This window comes from Sipha flava, unplaced genomic scaffold, assembly GCF_003268045.1.
Source record: "Sipha flava isolate LNK unplaced genomic scaffold, YSA_version1 75_pilon_pilon, whole genome shotgun sequence".
Classification (NCBI taxonomy): Eukaryota; Metazoa; Arthropoda; class Insecta; order Hemiptera; family Aphididae; genus Sipha; species Sipha flava.
Window position 1 is genome coordinate 682,326 of NW_020273615.1, and position 22,050 is coordinate 704,375.

At 30.4% G+C, this 22,050-nt stretch overlaps 1 protein-coding gene across 2 annotated transcripts in view; it reads left to right on the forward strand.

Moving 5' to 3' along the window:
- Nucleotides 1-22,050, forward strand: part of LOC112692589 (hemicentin-2-like) — a 475,200-nt gene that overhangs the window by 227,829 nt on the left and 225,321 nt on the right. The window contains exon 2 of one of the 2 annotated variants that reach the window (XM_025567313.1): nt 12,114-12,163. The exons of the other annotated variant lie outside the window; for it this stretch is intronic. The gene's annotated coding sequence lies outside the window, so the exon portion shown is untranslated. The remainder of the gene's footprint in view (nt 1-12,113; nt 12,164-22,050) is intronic. 2 annotated transcript variants of the gene reach the window in all.

Genomic DNA, 22,050 nt, shown 5'->3' on the forward strand with positions numbered 1-22,050 from the left:
CAGTATTCCCTCACACCATGTATTATTCATGTATTATCCCCGTATAGTTGCCTGTTTGACCAGTAGCCTAAATTATTATAATAATAATAATACTTTTCCAAAACGAAGATAGAAACAAAAAATAAAAAATATCAAAACCTGTAAAGTACAGGAGAAAACATTGATAAAGTGAAAGAAGGAATGAGGATCGGTGAGGGGAGGGTTGAGCTTTAATAGGCGGATGCATGAGGGTCGACCGACGGCAAAATGGTAGAAATAATACGAAGAGACCGGGCAAAAAACACAGCAGCAGGAAAACCACTATTATTAGGGTCAACTGTATATGTGCAGAAAGACCACCTTTAGCGGTTCCAAACACAAAATAATGGTTTTCGTAGTGTATTCAAATAACGTATTATTATAATATGGTTGTGCACAGTGTTAAACCTAAAACGTCCCTAAACATAGACATAAAAATATGGAAAACGATTGCGTTGAATACAATATTATTCCTCCGAACGTGTAGTTAAATATATATATAAAAAAAAAAGTCTCCGAAACAAAAGACCAAATCTCAGAAGATATTATCATGCTATTCCGCAATTCTTATAAGTAAATAAATAGGTAATTCGTTTAATAAAAATGTGTGCCAGAGTGTATTCCTACATTTATACTAAAAGAATATGTACAATTGTGTTCTAGATTAAGGTTACAATGAGTGTTGTTTAAAAATAAACAACTTTGTTATTTTATATATTTTCCTCTATTCGTGTTTTGTCCCTTTCCACATTAAAATATTTCCACAATAATTTATAGAAAACCTGAAATTTATTCATGGATGAATGGTTTTATGTAGACGACATTTTAGTAAGAAAAATTTGTTTTTGTTTAATTTGTTTTTTTTTTCTACTACTACATTACAAATCATTATGACAGATAGTCTAATTCCAACACATAATCATGCAATAACAGTAACAACAATACTTTACATAAAATCTAGTAATAAATACCATCTGTTGCCTTTGAATATTTTTCCTTGACTATGTCGCATTACATTCGTATTTTAACCGTTGAATTGCAAAACTCATTTATCGCCCGTGCGTTCTATACCCTTGTGGATTACACAAATACTAAGCTTCACGGTTTTTAAATACTTTCATTGTGCTCCAACATAATGTCTTTTAATTTTACTCTAATGTATTTAATTATTTGAATCATTTTATATGTGTATACTTAATTAATTTATTGTAATTTTAATATTATATACATTTTTTTTATATTAAAATATACTAGGTATACATATATATATATATACACGATAACTCTACATATTCGATGCCTGCTTCAAATTAATACAACAGTTTTTCATCCAAAACAACACATAATAAGAAAACCAAATTTAACTTGATTACTATATTGGGGGTTGTATCTTAAATAAACTTTTATTTTTTTAATTATTATGCAACTATTATTTTTAAAATTCGAATTATTATTGAAATTTCTTAAATTGTAAATTTTTTAACAAGAATTATTTATAACTTACTCTTTATTGATATTGAACTACAAAAATTATTTCTGAATTCATCGGTAGCTGTAAAACACCCGCGATAGTCACTTACGACACGATCAAAATATTTTGTATAACTTAATTTGACTATAAAAATATAGTGTCTGCTCTTGAGTTCTTCACTATCCATATTCAATTAATTTTTACTAAAAACAATTAACATTATAAAACTATGCATTATATCATATAATATAATAAAATCATAGAGTTCACACGGAATAAACGAAAACGGTTCAAAATACAAATATAGTATTTTCTGTTGTGTCACTACTAGCCCGTATCTGCCTAGAACTGGCCACCCTTTAGTTATTACTATTATAGAAACGTGTGGAGTACAATATCTTCAGGAATGCCCTAGAAAAATACGAGTGATGGGTTATCCAACATGAGTATTATAAGTAGTGAACAGAATAGGCACAAGGAAAGTGTCCGCGAATTAGTTGTACGTATAGATTTATATTATATTATATAACAACTTATAATTAAGTAAATTGTGGTGAATTATAATAAAATAGTAGTTTATGAAAGCGTATAACTTATATAAATAGTAATTTATGAAAATAAGTATAACGAACTAATTGTAAGTTAAACGTAGATTCCAAAGTTTGGATTCGATGTAAAAATTAAAGTAGAAATAATTCAGGCTATCACAGGCCCGAAGTATTCGATTATTAAGTTCGTTGTAACTGTACCGTTGTGCGTCTTAGATCTAGTGTAGTACGTGAGGACCTTTCATGTTATTCGTTCTAAAATATCGGTACGAACTACAGTACCTTTGATGATTTTAAAAAAAAGGTACATAATCGAAAACGCATCTAGAAAAAACGTAGAAAGTACACCTCCTGCACGTACTGGAATATCTTTGGTAGAGAAATTTGTTTTTAATTTACAAGTGAGATTTATTGCGACGCAAGATTGGACGATGTTATTCAGTCGGTTAACGCGGCCGGGTTGAGAAGGACTCCGTAACATAGAATTAGATACCAAGTCGGAGCGCATGGAGGAAACCCGTGTAAAGACGTATTTAAAGACGTTCCATACGTTTTAAAACGCGTTTTAACGACGTTTCGCCTTCGGAATTGCGTGTACGTGCGATACGGCAAGCCGCGTCGGTGCTTGGGCCCCAGCGATCTTGACGCCGCGACACCGCCGCTGACACGCACGCCGAGTCGACTGAATTAAAAATTATCGCCCGTTACACCTCGTCTCGTGGACATAAATCGACGTAGTGGCGTGCTAGGGTCCAATCAACCGTGAGCTCGTTTGGGCATGACAGCGTGACAAGGCACTTACGCGTAGGTCCAGATAAATAAATCCAGGATTATATGGGATATTTCGGGAAAACAGGACCTAATAAGTGTGCGTACATGTGATGGTGAGCCTCGTACGTGTGCAATCGGTTAGGGTGTCAAGACGCGGAGTAGGGACCCGGAGGGAAAAACCTTTCGGGCAAATTAATAACCAACGGTAGTGGCGTCAGGAGCAGACACCCTGGTAGACGCACGCACACACACGCCAACACACACATACACACACATGCACGCATACGTACATGTTCCGCCAGTGTACATTTGTTCGACTCAGGACTGGCGGAAGAGTTCTTCCATGGTGGAGGCGAACGGAGAGAACCTGTACACACACTGATGCAGTAATGGTGTAGAAGTCGGCGTAGCTATAAAACACTTCCTATGCTCGTTATGTACTTCGCAAACTGTAAAATATATGATTCCGTTCGCCGGATTAACCCGACCACGAGCGGCTAACGGCGCGAATAAAACGACCGTCGAGCTTTCGTCCTGCACGCATTCCGGAGACTTCGGACTCGTTTATTGGCCGAACGATTTCTTCGGGACGTTCCATGTGCGTCAAACGGTCGATTACGGTGTTCGTAAACGATAAACAAACTTCAGGGGTGCGATGATCCGATGGATCGTTCCGTATCCGCGAACACGTAGATTCCAACAAGACCGGCGTGACATTTAGCTCGTCTTTGGCGAAAAACGTCTGAATAGAAGTTGAACGAGTTCGGTGAAACGCGGTGCATTATGAGGAACGGACAACAAACGTATTTGTTATTTGTTATAGTGTTTGACACGTTTTGTTATACCAGAATGTCTCCGAATTTTCAATAAATCTTCATCGAACGTATTTTGCGCACAGTATTTTTTAATATTTCTTAATTTTTAGCTTAAAGTGTCCATTATAATTATTATTATTATTATTATTTTTTTAAATACTATAGCCAAGAGTACATACCTCTAAGTAACGAAACGTTAAAACTGAATAAATATTGATTGTTTGAAGATTTTTATGAACCTATGAGTATTTTAAAAATCCAAGATTTTCGTTTGGTGGTCTATTCAAGAGATATTTTATGAAAACTATGAAAAATTCAATCAGCAACTGTCATTATTGTAATGAAATCAGTACTCGTTTAATTCATTAATCGTGATATTTTTGGAAAGTAACTTACCTTATACATATTTTCGAAAACAATTATACAGTTGTTATTAATAACTGTACTATTTTTTTTTTCTATAATAATTTTCCCATTTCAGATTCAATAAATTATGAGAGCTAACGTATTAACTCATGATTAGTTCATTACATTGTAATTTTATTTTTAAATTACACTTTTCATATATATTTAAAATATTTAAAATAAATAATTTTTATAAAAAATTCACATATTAATAGATTATTACTCGAGAACGTCTCTCAAAATCTACATCAGTTTGAACTTGCTAAAAATCGTTTATTAAATAACGATGATGATTTATCATAATTCTTTAAAATTAAAACACGATCAAATATACAAACAGAAATGAATATCCAATACTGAGTTTCAGTCAAAAAAAAAAGAAATTATACAATATAAAGAATTTCTATGAGCATTATAACAGTTAAAGGTTCAATGAAAATGAAGTTTTGTGTTTGTTATTTTGAAAAGTGATATACATACGTAATTCATGGTCCAATTTTTATCAACTGAACTTTAATTTTTTTATTTTTTTTTTTTTACGATTACATTTATTATTGATTCATTTACGTCTATATTTATTCATTTATTTATGTGCAATGTTAGTATTTATGTATAATGAGTGATCATTTCATTACTTATATAGATGTAATTAAATACAATTTTGTGAAGAGATTTCCTATTCTGCATCGATACTATTTCAAAGAAAACACATTATACTTTCTAGTTTAAAGACATTTTATATAAATACAGATGTTGAGTATAATGATTTCCCATTTTACTACAAAAGGTATTATATAATGTGATCTAGAAAAATTCGTCTATAATTTTATATTAGATAAATTAATTTTTTTTTAAATTTATTTAATTTGGAAAACTTACACATTACATGAATCGCCAGTTTGAAATTATGACTAGGTTTGTTTATTATGTACCATAAAATATACTTATAGAGGTTTATTCATGAATATAATATATTTATGTTTAAATTTATTATCAACTCAGTCTATATGTATATTGTTATCAGCATTGTTAATTAATGTTTTTATTTTCTAACTGTTTTAAATTAAAGTAACTATTTACCTTAATATATGGCTGCATATCATTCTCATAATATAATATTTTTAAGTCACATTTATACTAAATAACCTGATATCAGTGACACAATTCTTGTTGATTTATGTTTTTTGTTTTTCTTACACAACCTTTTATAAATTATTAATATAATAGTTCAACGTTTACACCGTAGCCAAAATTTGATTTGATTAGAAATACGAAAACTTATTTAAAAAAATGATTTTTTTATATATAGATTTTATATTTATATATAGTTTATTTATATTTTTTATATATATTTTTATATATCTATATACAATAATATCGTTTTTTTATGGTTATAACTTTTCATTAGTTATTGACTCTTTGTCATAATTTTAATATTATTGGTGATGCGTTCTCTATTGCGATATTTATAAAACAAATTTTTAATATTATTCCATATGATATCGGTGTCCAAATTCGTTAAATAGCGATTTCAGTGTGAGTAATGAAAGATATTTTCTTCTTTTTTTTAATTTCCATATTATATTCATAATATTCACGATTTATGCTGTCTTTCAAACAAGACAGAATGATTATATAAGGTGTATACAGAGGAAGGGATTAATACAGAGTTAATGAAAAAAAAAAAAAAATTTCCCAGGTAATTATGTTTTCAAAGGCCTTTTTTTATATTATTTAATAATTATTCTGCGAAATACTTTTCTTTTTTATAAAAATATAATCGATGATGACTTTGATGTTGTCTCATTTTTGTCAAACACTTATTCTTGAAGGGTATCGTGGATTAGCAAAAAAAAAAACAGCAATTAACTATAATTATTTTCAAAAGGTCTATAAAAAAATTGATTTGGAGTAGAAATATAATATGATTATTGAAACAGCTATGTGTGAGAGTTTTAAATGTACTCAACTTTAAACGTTTTTATTTAAAGATGATTTAAATGAATAATTATTTAATTTGCAAAACATTCGAAGCAAATAAAACAAATACTAACGTACAAGCCTTCTTTTTATATGAAAACTGCTGATATTCTGAACATCTTTTCCAAACCGAAAGCACTATACCGTTTCATTTTAATAGAGATGGATTGTAAATTATATTTAATTGTTGCAACTATATGGTTATTTTTCGTGATAATATAAATCTAGGTGGTCAAACAGATATTTGATTTGTATAAACCAGACACTAATTTGATGATGGTGACTTCAATTAAATTAATAATATAAGATTTAAGATTACATTCTACAAGAAGAATATTCTGTGACAAATAATATCACAAATTATCGTAATTCATCAATTTGCTTTTAAGCTTTTATGCTGTTTATTGAAAATTCATTTGTATTTTTAGTGTACCAATTTGTGGTATTTTTGTTATTTTTTTTCCGAAAATTGTGCTGTTTTGAGTAATGGGCCGTTTTGAGTCATGTAGTTTGTTTTGTACGCAGAGCAGGAAGCATTATACTATGTAGCATTAGATCCTAGTAGCGCATTCAATAGCAGTACTCCTTGGTAATGTAGTTTGGTAAATATCTCTAAAGTGTTGAACATTAGAAACATTACGACTGCTGTATTGAATACTGTAAGCAAGGGGAACAGGAAAATGAATTGTTTTACGCCGTACAACTACAAGCGTGTGTACGATGATTGAACTTGGTTAAGGGATGAAGGGGTACAAGAACTCTCGCGGGAAATTGTTTGAATCGCAAATAGTATTTAATTCGCTGCCGCAGAATGTAGGACTCGAAAAACAGGCCCTCATCTCACCCCGTTGTTCCTAAGGACAACAGACCCACCATAGATGTTTAATCGCAACCTAGATGAGGATCTAAACACAGCTAGCGTGAGCGTCATTTCAAAAACAATAAAACGCTAACAAACGTATATAATCTTTCCCACGTTTGTCGAAATGTTTTCTTTAAAAAAATAAATAAAAAACTGCAGTGGATAGTTAGAATATAATAAGATGAATACTAAAATAATTATTTTACTCTTAATTATTCAAATATTCAAATGTGTTTGTTAGTACAGTGAAATGATCTATAAATAAATATACCAACTTGATTTTTATTCCATCCTTCCTCCATCTAGTGCTTATATTTCCCAAAGATGACGTTTGGAAACCAATACACCAACATATCAATGTATGAATCATTAAGTATTTAACGTGGACCGAGTACAACATGTCATTCTGTATGTCATTTCGATCAACTGTTTCACAAACAAACACATTCATTGGGTCTGCTGCGGTGAAGTTCAAGTTATTGGTCTCCGACACCTGTGTGGAAATTGTTGCTCCTTTGTGGTGTAACAGATTCCGACGTCCATTTCCGGCAAAGCAACTAAGTCTTTTTTTCCCACCCTCACACCTACATACGTCGTTTATTCGGTAAATTTACCATAATCCCCACCCGTTCGTTTTCCCTTTCATCCTACCGCTTCTTGTCGTTGACGCTCGTTAAAATTCAAAATAGCCTTGTGACACGTGGCAAACTTTCGCTTGGCAACTGTGTTACCTTCCAATGTAAATGTTATTTTAATTCTTATTATTATTATTACTGCTAATACACTATTATTATTATCTATGGTACTTTTTATTTGAGACAATACTTTTATATCGTTACAACTCAATGATTACATAGCAAATTCTTTACAATGTATTTTTTTTTGTCTCAGATTGGTCCTACGTGACCAATAACGTTTTATTTCTACAAAAATTGTTAAAGTTCGAATTGAAATAAGATAATCTCTCAATATTTATGGATTTTATTATGTTTAGTGATTGTAAACTTATTAAAAAGAAATTTCTTGATATTATTTTACTCTACAAAAAAAAAAAAAAAAAAATAATAAAATTAAAATAAAAAACTGTTTTCTATTATTTTATATTATATAGCTAGTCATTATTTAAATTTTACAGGACATATACTATGTGTGTTATGTCACGTTTTGAACGAAGCGTAGGATAGTTATTTTTTTTATCCATTTAATTGTAAATTATTTTACGGAAACAGAAAAAATAACTATTTGTATGATATTAAAAAAGTTTATCGTATTATTATTATCAAAATATTTCGTCATTACTTTTTCGTTCGTAATAAAAATATGGTCTACAACTAAAGCTGTATGTTGAATAATAATGGTAAAACTCTGGAAACTTTTATGATGGTTTGCTCAAAGCGAATTTTCCATTATTTAGTAGTTTTTTTGACATTTTCCGAAAAAACAACTCTGATAATTTCCTTAAAATTACACGTCTTACATAATGTACCTGTGTTCAATTTATGGTCATTAATAAGTCAGAGGGAATATAGAACGACACATATAAGTACCTTTTTAAATCACAAACGAGTTCGCTCTTATACTAAAATATAAAATATAAAAATAAAATAATATCATAATAAAATGAAACGAAATGAATCGTCAAAAAACCAATAATAACTACTATTACTAAAATAGTATATACGATCTATATATACTATATATATATGTATATATCGTATCTTAAATTATTAAATTATTAACGAACAGGATTTCAATTATATTCAACAGTGTCTGTGTTGAATGGATTGATTTTAAAATGAGAATTTGAGAAGCGTAATCTCATATATTATATTAATTTTAAAAATGAATACACAAATTAGAAATTCATAATCACTTTATCTACCTATAAGTAGGTATCCTATTACCTAATCTATTCAAATATTTCAACATTCATTATTCTTCCAATTTTACCAGCATTTAATAATGCAAAAATCTTTGTGTTATTTTAAAAATTTATTTTTACTTATAAATTCAAAATAAAAATTGCGACGTAAATCAACATTTTATAAATGAGCAATGGATGTAGTGCATTTTTTTACTGCAGTTATCGATATGTGAACCGAAAAAAGTTCGTTAAAACGAATGTTCCGTCAAGGTTACTGATTTCTTAAGAAAGAATACAACAATATAATATTTTTAATGTTCGAACCATGTGAGTATCATTTAAAAATTCTAGTTCAATCAGTCACTTGCATAATTTTACAACGTTAATTAATTATAATGCAATAAAAATTAAGGAATAAGAATTATATTGCAACAAAATTAAAATTGTCAATTTTTATCTACACTTGTTTAATACATTATATATTTTTATAATTAAACATGTAAAAATATTTAAGTTTATATATACGTGTACGATTGAGACATATTAGATTTTTTTTAACTATATGTCATGTTTTAATTAAAAATTAAATTTTTAACAGTTGGATTTGAGTAATAGGAATGTATTATTTTTATCATTATAATTTTTTTTATCCTTGCTCCAGAATTTGGTAATTGGATGGGAATTGAAGCGAATCGGCCAAAGCTTTCGCGAACATTGGATGGGAAAAAGTTTTAAAAAGCCATATAGTAATTTTCTACGGGGAGGTTACAGAAATGCAATAACAATGATACTGGCTTTTTTTAACCACTGACGCGTATTGACCGGATATTTAGCTTTTATTTTCAGAAGACCTTCTATTTCTCGATTGTAGAAAGAAAGGAAGAGTAGCTATAAGAAAAATACAATAAAACGGTCAAAGTGTCTGAGTACTTAAGTAGATTGACATCGGATTCTTATAGACATTGGACGCTCAATTTTTTAATACCTCTACATTGGTATATTAATGAAGTGAACTGTCACTTTTAATTTGGACGTACATTTTTGAAAAGTTTAAAAAGTATACATCAACTGTCTTAATTAAAAAATGATTCTCTGTTGCACTCCCATTTATACCCTTGATAAATAACATCAATATTTTAAGCTCCACTGATCATTCAAATATCATGAAATTAATTAGAAATAAAAAATAAAGAAATAAAAAATAAGAATCAAAATAAACTAATCATATAAGTGTTACTAGGTACGTTTATTGCAGAGCTTTTTATTGTTGTATTCAATTTTATAAACGGTTTAACAAAAGCAAAACAAATAAAATATTATTATAAGATTATTCTTGTGGTTATTCTATATAAATCTGTTATTGATTTTACTTATTATTTTTCGGTTTTTTTGTTTTTATTTGTATTTGTCGGAATGTTATCATTGTATACAATTTCTGATTTCGAATAAATTGACAAGATTTAACACGTAGGCATATTTTGTAAAATGAATTGTGTATTTTTTGTTTAAATTTAATTGAATATTTTTATTTTACGTTACTATTATCCCATTTATCCCATTATCCAATTGATGTTTTCAATACTTGACGAATATTATATTAAATATACATTTTTGTTGTTAATTCGACTATTAATTTTTCTTTCTTTTTTGTAAAACTATAAAAAATAACTAACCATATTTTATCATTGCATAAATTATCTCTGAAATGTTTTAAATAAAATGTTCAGCAAACATTGTATACAACAATATTATACTACATAGTTAATAGCATAATACTTATACTGCGAAAGCAGAAACTGTTTACAATTATTGTTACTCAAACAATAGTTTATGTATACAATATTATATAATATAAAATAAAATTGTAAAATCAATAAAATTAATTAATTTTTAAAATTGTATATTAATACAATTTTATACTTAATCTATGCTCAAACAATGAATAAAAACGATATCAACTTGTTCGGGTAATTATTTTAAATATATTTTAAAGATATAGCATCCGTTTCTTAACGTAAAGTTTGAAATATGTCCTTAAAAGTAATTGATTGGTTCGTGAATTATAAAATTGTTATTTTAAATCAATAAACGTTCTTTCCTTAGTTCATAGATTTATAAAAGCAAAAAATAATGTATACTTCTATAAATGAGGAATTCAATCATCAATGGTAAAAATTAACAAAATCCTACAATCAATATACGAAATTACTCCTATTGGAGCATTGGACTAATGTCGAATCAAGACTTTATAATAGGTACCTTATAAAATAAAAATGAGAAAAGTACTAACGATTGAAATTAATTTAAATAGTGAATTATTTTTATTCGATATTTTCCCTGTTCTGTTTCATGCATGGGGTATGAAAATTCTTAACGTATTATTTTCGACTTCGGGTAAGAAAATAAAAATACAAAATGTTCATAAAACCCTAATTCCCAGTGAAATATTTCATTTTATATGCTTTTATATAATATATCATTGTCAGATGGGAATGTATTCTTTCATTTTCATAATATTTAGTAAACTCATTTTAAATAAACTATTGTAATTGAAAATATAATGTTTAAATAAATTTTAAGTGGTAAACAGTTTGCATTTTTTTTGAACCAAAACTTTATTGAAATAATTACTCGAAAAAAAAAAAGAAATGCTTTGATCGGAAAAGTTATATATATAAATATTATTTTTTATTTGTATTCTTTTTTTTTTTTTTTTATAGTGGTTAAAATTAAAGTCCATGGGCGTTTCTTTCTGTAGAAAACATAAAAACCATCCATAACTCTAAGCACAGTTAGCCCACGTAGATTATTAACGGTTTTATATTGGCAGAGTTTTACCACGGCAAACGGCTTGGAAGCATTTTAAAATGGTAAATAATATTATGAACATTAATCCACGGAAGGATAATTTACAACTTCTATTCTCGTGTCAAAAGTATACCACGATGAATCCGGGTGAACGATCTAAATAATCTAAAATGTTGAAAATATGCTAATCCTGTCAAAATAATGCAAAGATGTATTCTGTGTATAATATTTTTTTATCTATTTGTAAAATAATATACTTTAAATTTGTTTGCGTAAAAACTTACGTGTTTACTTACACTTGGTATATGGAATCACAAATAATAATTTTTGAAAATATTAATATTTCTATTCATATATAGGTAATACAATGATATTCGTATTATATTATATAATAATATTCGTTGAATTAATAACAAACAATAATAAATATAAAATTGTATTCGTTTAATATCTCGTATGTGCAGAATAAGAGTATTATAAGTATTTTAAAACAATATTATAGTAGTTTATATTATAAATCAAAGATACTATTATTAAGTGCAATTGAAATAATTTTAATTTTTTGTTTCAGATCACTTTAACATTTGAATTAGATAAAAATTCATCGTTTTGGTATTGCTGGTGAGTACTTTTATGTGAAACATGCGATTATAAAAATGTAAAACCAAACTCAATTTCGAAAATATGTTCCAATGATAAAATACTGCCATAAGTAATATTATATAAAATTAAACATTGTGTTTTAAGAAAGCAGTTTCTATATTAAATTTAACGAAATGTTTACAACCATTATAATCAATCAATCGTTTAGTTTGTTTATGGCTTGATACAACACACATAAGCATATGTAAAATCTTATTAAATCATATTTAATATTCAAATTATTAATTAAAATAAAGTCATAAGTATTGCCTTACGTATTATAGTTTTTGTACAATCGTGCGGCGTAGAACCTCCACCGGCTTCTACAATTTGTCGCATACGTCTCATTGTACATGTTTCCATATATCTCGTAAACTGTTCTGGTTGTTTGCGTTCCACGAAATCGATAATAGACATGTATCTAAAGACCAACGAGTACTGTGCGGTTCGGGTTGAACGAATTGCATCCGAGTGCTTTAAGAAGCAGAAAGGTGTTGTATAGGATCGAAATCGTTTGGTTTCGAGTGAAATCGTTTCGGTGTTCGGGGGTGGACGCACGACGTAGCGTATAGGCAGTGCTACACGATGCGTTTGATACTTTCAAAGTTGGCCACAAGATAGTTCACCATATCATGCAACGGTAATCCATATGTAGAGATGTTCAAATATTTGTGTCCAATAATGGTGTTGGAACGATTTCCGCTTAAAATCGGTGTTTTCTACCCGTGTCAAAGGAATATCCAACGTAGGAAAAAAACTAATATTTGGTGGTATACGGCTACATGATGTGACATGTTGTAGTCCTGTATCCAGTCTTCAATTACCGTTCTCTAACGTTCCCTCTGAAAACAACATCCACTACCTCCTTGCACGTATTTATTTTGTTTTTTTTTTTTTTTTTTCTGAACGAATATCTTACCGCGAAATAGTAAAATTACAACGGCAGAAGCTGCAATCACGTTATCCGTTTTCTTTTTTCGCTTTTTTTTCTACCACGATTTCAAGTCGAATCATGTTTTTAAGTGTGTATAAATTCACACGCAGACCTAGGTACGCTGGAAGGAAGTACGCGTCCAACAACTCAACACTGAAGCCAACGTTCGGCACATCGCGTAGCACTAGCTACACTATCGACGGTCAACTCGGCCACGACACCGGTGAAGCCAGATGCGTGTTCGCCAACGTGGTAGCGCCCGGCGAGGGAAACGTGTTCGCGTTCGTGTGTCGTCCGCATGCGGTACACGTGTTTCGCGATGGCCCCGCACACGGTCAGTCGAAACGCCGCGGAAATAGATGATGGTGGGAGGGGGTGGGGAACGAGCGTCGAACGAGATCGGTCGTACTTACAACGTGCGCGCGCGTAGCCGATCGGTGAGCCCAACCCCCACACACTCTACGTGCACGCCGTCGGCCCCGGCATCACTTTTAGCGCGCGCGACGTACTGAATACGTGATGAGGACGAATGTAGGGCGCGAAAAAAACGCGTGGTAATCGGATGGGAGGACGGGGCGTGACGGCGACGATGACGCGACGCCGGGAAATCGACATCGGCTCGGCGGGGTGGTCGACGGCCGACGCGCTGTGCTCACGCGATCTTATATACGCGAACGCACGTTTCGTACGTACACTTGTGCGCGTGTATAAACGGATTGTTTTTTTTTTCTCTCTTTCTCATCCGATTTTCGTCGGGACCGACTTCGACATATTGTACTTTGAATCACGATCTCTCCCCTTGCCCCTGAGCTACACGACGCGCGTACGGGTCACCGGCACCGGACCATTGCAGGCCCGTACGAAAGTCCCGCAGTCGTGCGTTTTCGTGGAAAGCCGATATTTTAATCGAATACTAAACAGATTGAATCCGATGTACCTGCTGAAAGTTGCAGAACTTAAAATTTATTTCAGGGGGTGGGTAGGGGGATTGTAAGGTAAACAATTGTTTGAACACCCCCTCGGCGTATGACTTTATAACTATACATATTATGTTTATTAATATATTATTTTACAACCAAAGTAATATCAGCTGTCGATATTAATCGATAGTAGAAATACTGAATATTTTTTGGAATATATTGAGATTATCGAATAGTTCAGTTGGGATATGACTATCTTGAACACGTCGATAAAACTATTCGGAATTGCCCATCACTATCCGATACGAACAATTGGTCGGTGTGCGATCGAATATCAAGTACCGTCGCGTATCGTTATCACAGCGATAGTAATATTTGACGAGGTTTATTTTATTTATATTCGGTAGTAATATCACGATCGGTCGTGCGCGACTCGAAGGCGTTGATCGAACGACGCTGTTGTACATACACATGTGATATTTTTAACGCACTACAAACGTGACGCGCTTGAATTATTCCGCAGAAACGGAATTCCAACGAAGTTTATACATGATCACATTAACATTATATTCGTTCACCGATGGAATACATTATTATTATTATTATTTTTTTTTTTTTATTATTAAGAATAAGGCTTCGACATTGGCGGTCATTAGCCTGAAAAGGTTTACAATGGTGGATTAAAGATTAGAAATATTGATACAGTCTTATGTATATAATAACATACAAATTAAACAAAATAAGTAGATAAATAAAGTAAAATAGTAATGTTAAATAAATAGGTAAAACAGTAGTATTTGCAGATTTTTTATAATAGGTTGGATACTTCGATGGCGTTAAAAAAGTTGAAGATGGCATCTGTGTTGGTTTCTCCGAGTGCTTCTTCGATGTTGGATGGAAAGTTTAAAATGCTTCATTCATAGTTGTACTTGGTGCAGCTGCATTATTATTATTATTATTATTACTTTACGTCTGAAATGATATAAGGTTCGAATTACGTAATTCTACTAATATTTCATCATCGAGTGGGTAGTTCATTTGAAAATTAAGAGATATTACATATCGTATTATTATAATTATTGATTGGTGATGATAGCTTATGAGTGGAGAAAAATCCATATTAAAAATACTATGAAAAAAAAAAATTGTTATATTTTGTAAATTTGATTGGAAATTTTAAAAGTGCTGAACACATACCATACGAAAACAATTCAATAAAACAGAATATTTTCATTACAAAATAAAATATAAAAAAAAATCTTATTTCTTTTAAAAAACCGTGTGTTTAAAGCATTGTTCTCACCAAAGCAACTTGCAATTGCAACTAGATCGTGCAACTCGTTGGGTTGCAATCGAATTTAAATTGTTTTGTGGTCAGCGTTCTCATCGAAGCAATTGTTTTTGATAATATTGTTGAGTCTCGCTCTCACTCAGTCCATCTCAATAGTCGTTATCTATGACTTAGTAATTTAAAATTTTCTAATTTTCCGCGCAATTTTCTTAATTTTTTCTTTCATAAGAACATTCTCCTGACAATAAAAAACACAACAAAAAAAAGAACTAGCGAAATTGGTCCATCCGTTCACGCATGATGGCGTGACATAGGGATTCATTTTTATATATATAGAAGATACATAGGTAACTTATCCATTTCCATCAAAAAAGTGTTATATTAAAATATATTTCATTAGTCGAAACTACATAATAAATTTAAAATATATTAACCAGAGTAGTTAGTTTGTTTAGCTATATCTTCCTAGCTATATCTAGCTATATCTAAGCTATATCCTCCCAAGCTCTTTCTTTTTTATCTGTTCTGATATAACTTGGAGATGTAATGTCATAAAGACAAGTATGTTTTCGACTTTTTGAACAAACAAAACATTTCATTCTTCCTCATTAGCCATAATTGAAATGTTAAATATTATTTAATATTATACAATTAATATGATATGGTTATATGGTGATACGGTGATAATTTTTATAAAACTGGAGACTAAAACCGTGCATCTCCAGTTGCTTCAAATGGTTTCAAATAAGTTTCGTGCAAATCGGATCACTTTTCAGTCGCGTTGCAATCGGTGAAAACATGTTCATTAGTATTAGTGTGCACGGTTGCGTTGTAGTTGGGTTTCAATCGAGTTGCAGTTACAAGTTGCTTTGGTGAGAACCATGCTACTGAATTATCTGATTCAGAAGGAAAATAATCACGATCAGCATCTGAATCGTCAATTTCACTCAAATCACTAAAATCACTCAATACATCACAAAAAAGTTCGTTAACTATTTCATTATCATTAATGCAATCATTGATACGCTACCTCTTTGGCCTGCTCGAGCTAGCCATTTTGATAATTTCACTTACATAAAAATTAAAACAAACACAATTTGGAAAATAAAAGTATGTTACCGTTTGGTCGCCGGCGGGCATATGGCGTCAGAAGTAAAATCATATTTTCATCACGCCACATGGTCGCCGGTGACCATACAAAGTTATAACAGTATTTAAAATTAGAACTTATCGCTGATAATTTTACTCTTGGTATCAATTTAATAGCTACAGTAGAACCAAAGATATAAATACATACAAATTAGTAATAACTTGGGAAAACACACTTGGCGTATTAATAAATGACTGCCGTATGACCGCCGGCGGGCACACGGTGGCTAACGTGTTAAAAAAACTAATTGATAAAGAAAGCTAGTTTTTTCGTAACAAAAGGTTAAACCATCTCCCATAACCTTTTTCAAAATTCCATATAATTTATTTGAATTGTAATTATTTTCATTCAGTTTAATTGACGATAAACCTATATTGCAATATAATGCAATTTATAATTATCAGTGGAGTTGTTTTAAACATGTCAAAAATAATAAATTTCTTTGATGTTGATATGATTGTTAATTTGTTTTATATACAAGATCACATGAGAAATTACTAATGGTTAAATTTCCGATTTAGAGATAAATTTTACAAACTAAAATATATGTTATGCCATCCCAATGAGTTAATGTACAAAAAGTGTGTTGGTGAATTATCTTTTTTGTGTCTACACACATACAAGATCAGTAAAAATTCGTTTCGTTGAAATTAAAAATGCATACACGTTCCATTGGCTGTACTTATTATAATATGATGGCTATCGAGTTAGCTTGTTCGTAAAGAATAATTAACTCGTACATAGGTTATATTCTGACCATGTGTTTTTTTTGTGCTTTTTTAGCTATTTTCTTGGAAACTATGCTCTCTTGAATAACGGCCCCGTACACACATAAGGCATAACACGCGAAATGTCCCTTTTTTTTCCGGTACATTAAATCAGAGTCCTACAGAATTCATGAGCGTACCTGTGTCTTATAGATTTTGAAACTTTTTCTTTCCCAAAACTTGTTCATTCTATACAAAACGATGAAATTCATAGAAGGTTGTGACGTCTCACTCGTGTTACTACAATATATACCCATCTTATGTTTTTTATCCACCGTGACATTCCGATATAGGTGTCACGGTCGTACAGGTGTCGTCGTATCTTATTAATGTAATGACCATAATAATAATGATGAATTGTTATAAAATACTCGGGCGTCCATGCAAAACGTAAGTCTACTATATTCGATACGTACTACGGCTTCATTGTTTATATTCTATATCATATTGATGTCAAAACGTCATGTCTATACGAATTCGTATTATCGACATCCTGGTGCTACACTCGTCTATCGATTTTCACCCCGTTCCCCTACAACCAATTGTCTTTAGACGTATTTCGACATTTTATTATTATTTCTTTTTTTTTTTTTACAATATATAACGTATCACAAACACACACACACACACACACACACATACGCGCACGTTTGCATACACATGATAGTATTATTATTGTCTGTGTGCGTTAAGATATGCAATTTTATTTTTTTTTGTTCCTCTCATTGCAGACCACAGGCACGTTGACGGAATTTTATTTTCCTGGTAGATATAAAATAAAAGTCATTCCCTTCACCCGGAAATTAATACTTTTTACAGTCATAAATAATTCTTAATACAATTTGCATACGTTCAAGATAATAATAAAAATAAAAAAAACCTTTACCTTTCAAACGAAGAGTATTTTATTTATATTTTAATTATAAAATATTACAATTTAGGGACCTTTATGGAAATAGTTCAGGAAGGTTTAGACTTCATAGACTTTCCTGTTTCTGAATACTGGCCGGGAGGGATGCATTCTTCATAGTCATAACATGAATATCCTGGGGTGGAATTAGGGGCTAGAGGTCCGTTGAGAAGAGAATAATTCGGAAGCCAACTACTGTCATATTTATTAAATCTTCGTCACAGCTATTTTTCACGATGTATATAATATACATTTTAAGATGCTAGCCGGAGAGATGAATCATCCATTCTGGTTGCTTCGCGTTATATTCCCTTGGAGTTTTGTAGATTTTAATTGCTTTGTGCGAAACGTCATCACGAATCTTTGGGTACACCAATCTACATCGCTGATGTAGGTCAAATAGAATTTATATTTATATATATATTTGCTGCCGATATCGCGTTATTCATCGAAAATAGCGTTATTTCATAGTGTAATCGCCGTCGCGTTTAATTAAAAATGTGTTACAGAAATAACTTATTTTCAAATTTTTTAACCTGTTTCCGGACACATGGATATTATAAAATTGTTGAATATTGTCAGTATTGAATAATACTATTCTTATACGTTGGTGATTTCATCGAAACAAGAATAATTAACCGTGTGCAGAAAAATACCACTGTAAAAATTGAAGAATATTTGAAATTTTCTATATTGTTGTATATGTTATCAGTAGGGAACGGATTTATATGTAATAAAAATACAGAAATATGTACATATATATGTAAGTGTAATTATAAAATATGTGCTAAAAACATCCAAATATGTGGGGGAAAAAATTTAAAAAAAAGTGATTATTATTATTAAATTATCAAAAAGATTTGTTACATTGAATTATTACAATATCTTGTAAATTATCAAATGTTAAATGTCGCCTATTAGGTATCGAAATATTTTTAAAACGGCTAAATTATCGTTTCACATCAACCGATGTATTAAAAGCATATTTCAAGTGCATACTATCAGAAGGCGATAATTCCAAATTTTTAAAAGGTTTTCTGCCATTCATTATATCATTGATTTTTTTAAAATCAATATTGCCTGGAATTTTTTTCTGTAACAGCATGAATTTTCTTTTTTACGACATCTATTGGTCCGCTTACAAGTTTTAATCGCTGATTCAACAATTTGCATACTATCATTTGGGGACATATTATTTATTAATAATTTTGTTAAATTATTTTTAATTAAAATTAAATTATTTTCAATATTTCATTTTGCATAATATTTTGGGCTTTTCCAATAGCGATAAAAGTTTCTGGATCTAATTTTGAAATAATTTCTTGTATTTTCGTACGAAGAAGACGTATGAATGATGAAATGATAAAAATATTTAAAAATTAGTGAAATATGTAATAATATGTAAAATAAAAGTATCATAATTTTAATAGGAATGATTTAAATCATAAACATTTCTTATTGAATCTTAAATATCTCGTTTTAATAAAAATATGCATTTACATATAAATCCGTTCCCTAGTTATCAGCATTACAAAAAAATTATTGAAGTATTACATTGTCTTTTCTTCTGGAGTCTAAGCACGTTCAAACATTTTTTTGTTATACATGTATAGTTTAAAATTCTAAGTGCACCGGTTTGATACTGTTTGATGTATCAAATTTTCCATACTATTCTTATTTTACTATGAACCCAAATCTATACAAAAAATTACATCTATATGAGTATATGATATTCGATTTCAAATGTACACTGACAAAAGCGATGTGTTCGTTCGCTTTTATTAAAAATTTGAAATTATTTAATGAATACAGCATTATTATGAAATAAAGACTGGAGGATATAATAATAATATTTAAATTAATACATATAAATTTACGTATAAAAGCTTACAAAGTGTACTCAAATGTTTTTGATCTATATCTATTGACGGTGGGAACTATACAATTCTAGAAAATACATGAAAACTTCTTGATACTATAGGATTACATATAATGTACATTTCAAAATGTATTTGTAATAACCTATTATAATACAAATTTTTAAAACTCAAACTAAAATTTATTTTTATTTTTATTTTAAAATATAAAATACACGCTTTTCAAAAAGTAGATCAAGATCTTGAAATAATTGAAAAAATTAGTTTATACATAACTTATTATAATGACATTTAAGACTTTAAACTTTTTCCAATTTAACGCATATTTATTGTATGTAACAAATTATAAAACACAAAATACCGTTTTAACTTTTTTCTCTTTTCATTATTACATTCAGTGGCGTATTGGAGGGTATACGAGGGTGTACGGTGTATACCCAATACGCTATTTTTATCCATAATGTATAGCTTATGAGAAATTGATGATACGCGGGTATACGGTCGTATCTAGCGTATAGCTTGTAATTTGACAAATATAAATATTACAACTTGTGGTTATATTTATGACGTGAGTCGATATCGGATATATTATTATTATTTTTTTTATTTTTTTTTTTTAAAAAAAAATTCAAATTCGTTATCATTTAACAACAAGTTTTTGTTATCAAACAGTCATAATTAAATATGTGTAGTTCATTAGCGAGTTTTTTTTGGTCCCTACCATATGATAGTTACTACACGAAATAAGGCGTATATCCATGATTTATTTTAGCGGTACATCACTAATTACATTTCATAACACTTGAATTATACTGTATATATTATTATACTAAAGTCAATATTAAATATTTTTTTTAATTTTTAATATGAATTTTATTTTAAATATTTCATCACTCGCGCGTCGTCAGTCGACAATGAAACATCGTACTCCATTACTTTATTTCTTTTCTTCTATACGTGCAAAAATAATAGTTCAATTTTCTCACTTAAAATACGTACTTCTTCGTCAAAGTACCATACATCCAACAAGCCATATACAGCATCTCCCCTTCAGTTCTGGACACCGTCACAGATTTTGGTAACTTCTTTAATCAGTAAACAGTTATAAGATGTATACGGCGGCCCACTCGGTCGACTCGCTAATTACCTATTACTTAACTCCACTATCAGTTCTTTGACAATACCAATAATAAACTCATTATGAACAACAAAAATACTGTTCCACCTTTAATTATTTCTAAGGCTCGCATACAGAGCGTGCTAAATAAAACCCCGAAGACTCCGACTACACCTGACCACAATGGATTCAGCTCTCCTACCAATTACAAACGTCTCTTCTCCTCTTCCCAATCATCTTCAAATAATCATCAAAAAAAACAAGCTACTTATGTATTAAAAAATCGTTTTTCTCTACTCTCGTCAAATGTGACGTACGAAACCGCCGACCAGGCCCACCTAAACTCCTCCATGGATTTAGATTTGGACAATGATCCTAATATAATCGAAACCAAACCGCCTCCGCCTATCTTTTTTCATACAGTTAATGACTTTGCATTCTTCTCTTTCTCCTCAATATCATGTTCTCAGGCTACCAAAAAAAATAAGGCTATCGTAAATCACTCTAATGCCTCCAGTGAGGTTAATGCAGACCAATTCTCCTTAAAACTATCATCCTTTATCGAGGATCTAAAGTCTCTGATCACCCCCCTAATTTCTCTTTTAACCACTGTCATAGACATGCTCATTATTTCTAACAATGTTAAATAGACGTAACAATATTAATCATCCAATATTAATCATCCTATCTCAATACTCCTCTGGAACTCAAATGGACTAACCCTCCAAAAAAATCCCCTTCAAAATGACAAAAAAACCAATAACAATCTAGCATGTTCTTTAAAAAATGCTCTCCGAAAATACAATACAGATAATTACCAACACTATTTAAATTCTATAAACAATTCAACTAACACACTCTGGAAAGCAACAAAAAACGGGGGTTATTACGCAACCCAGA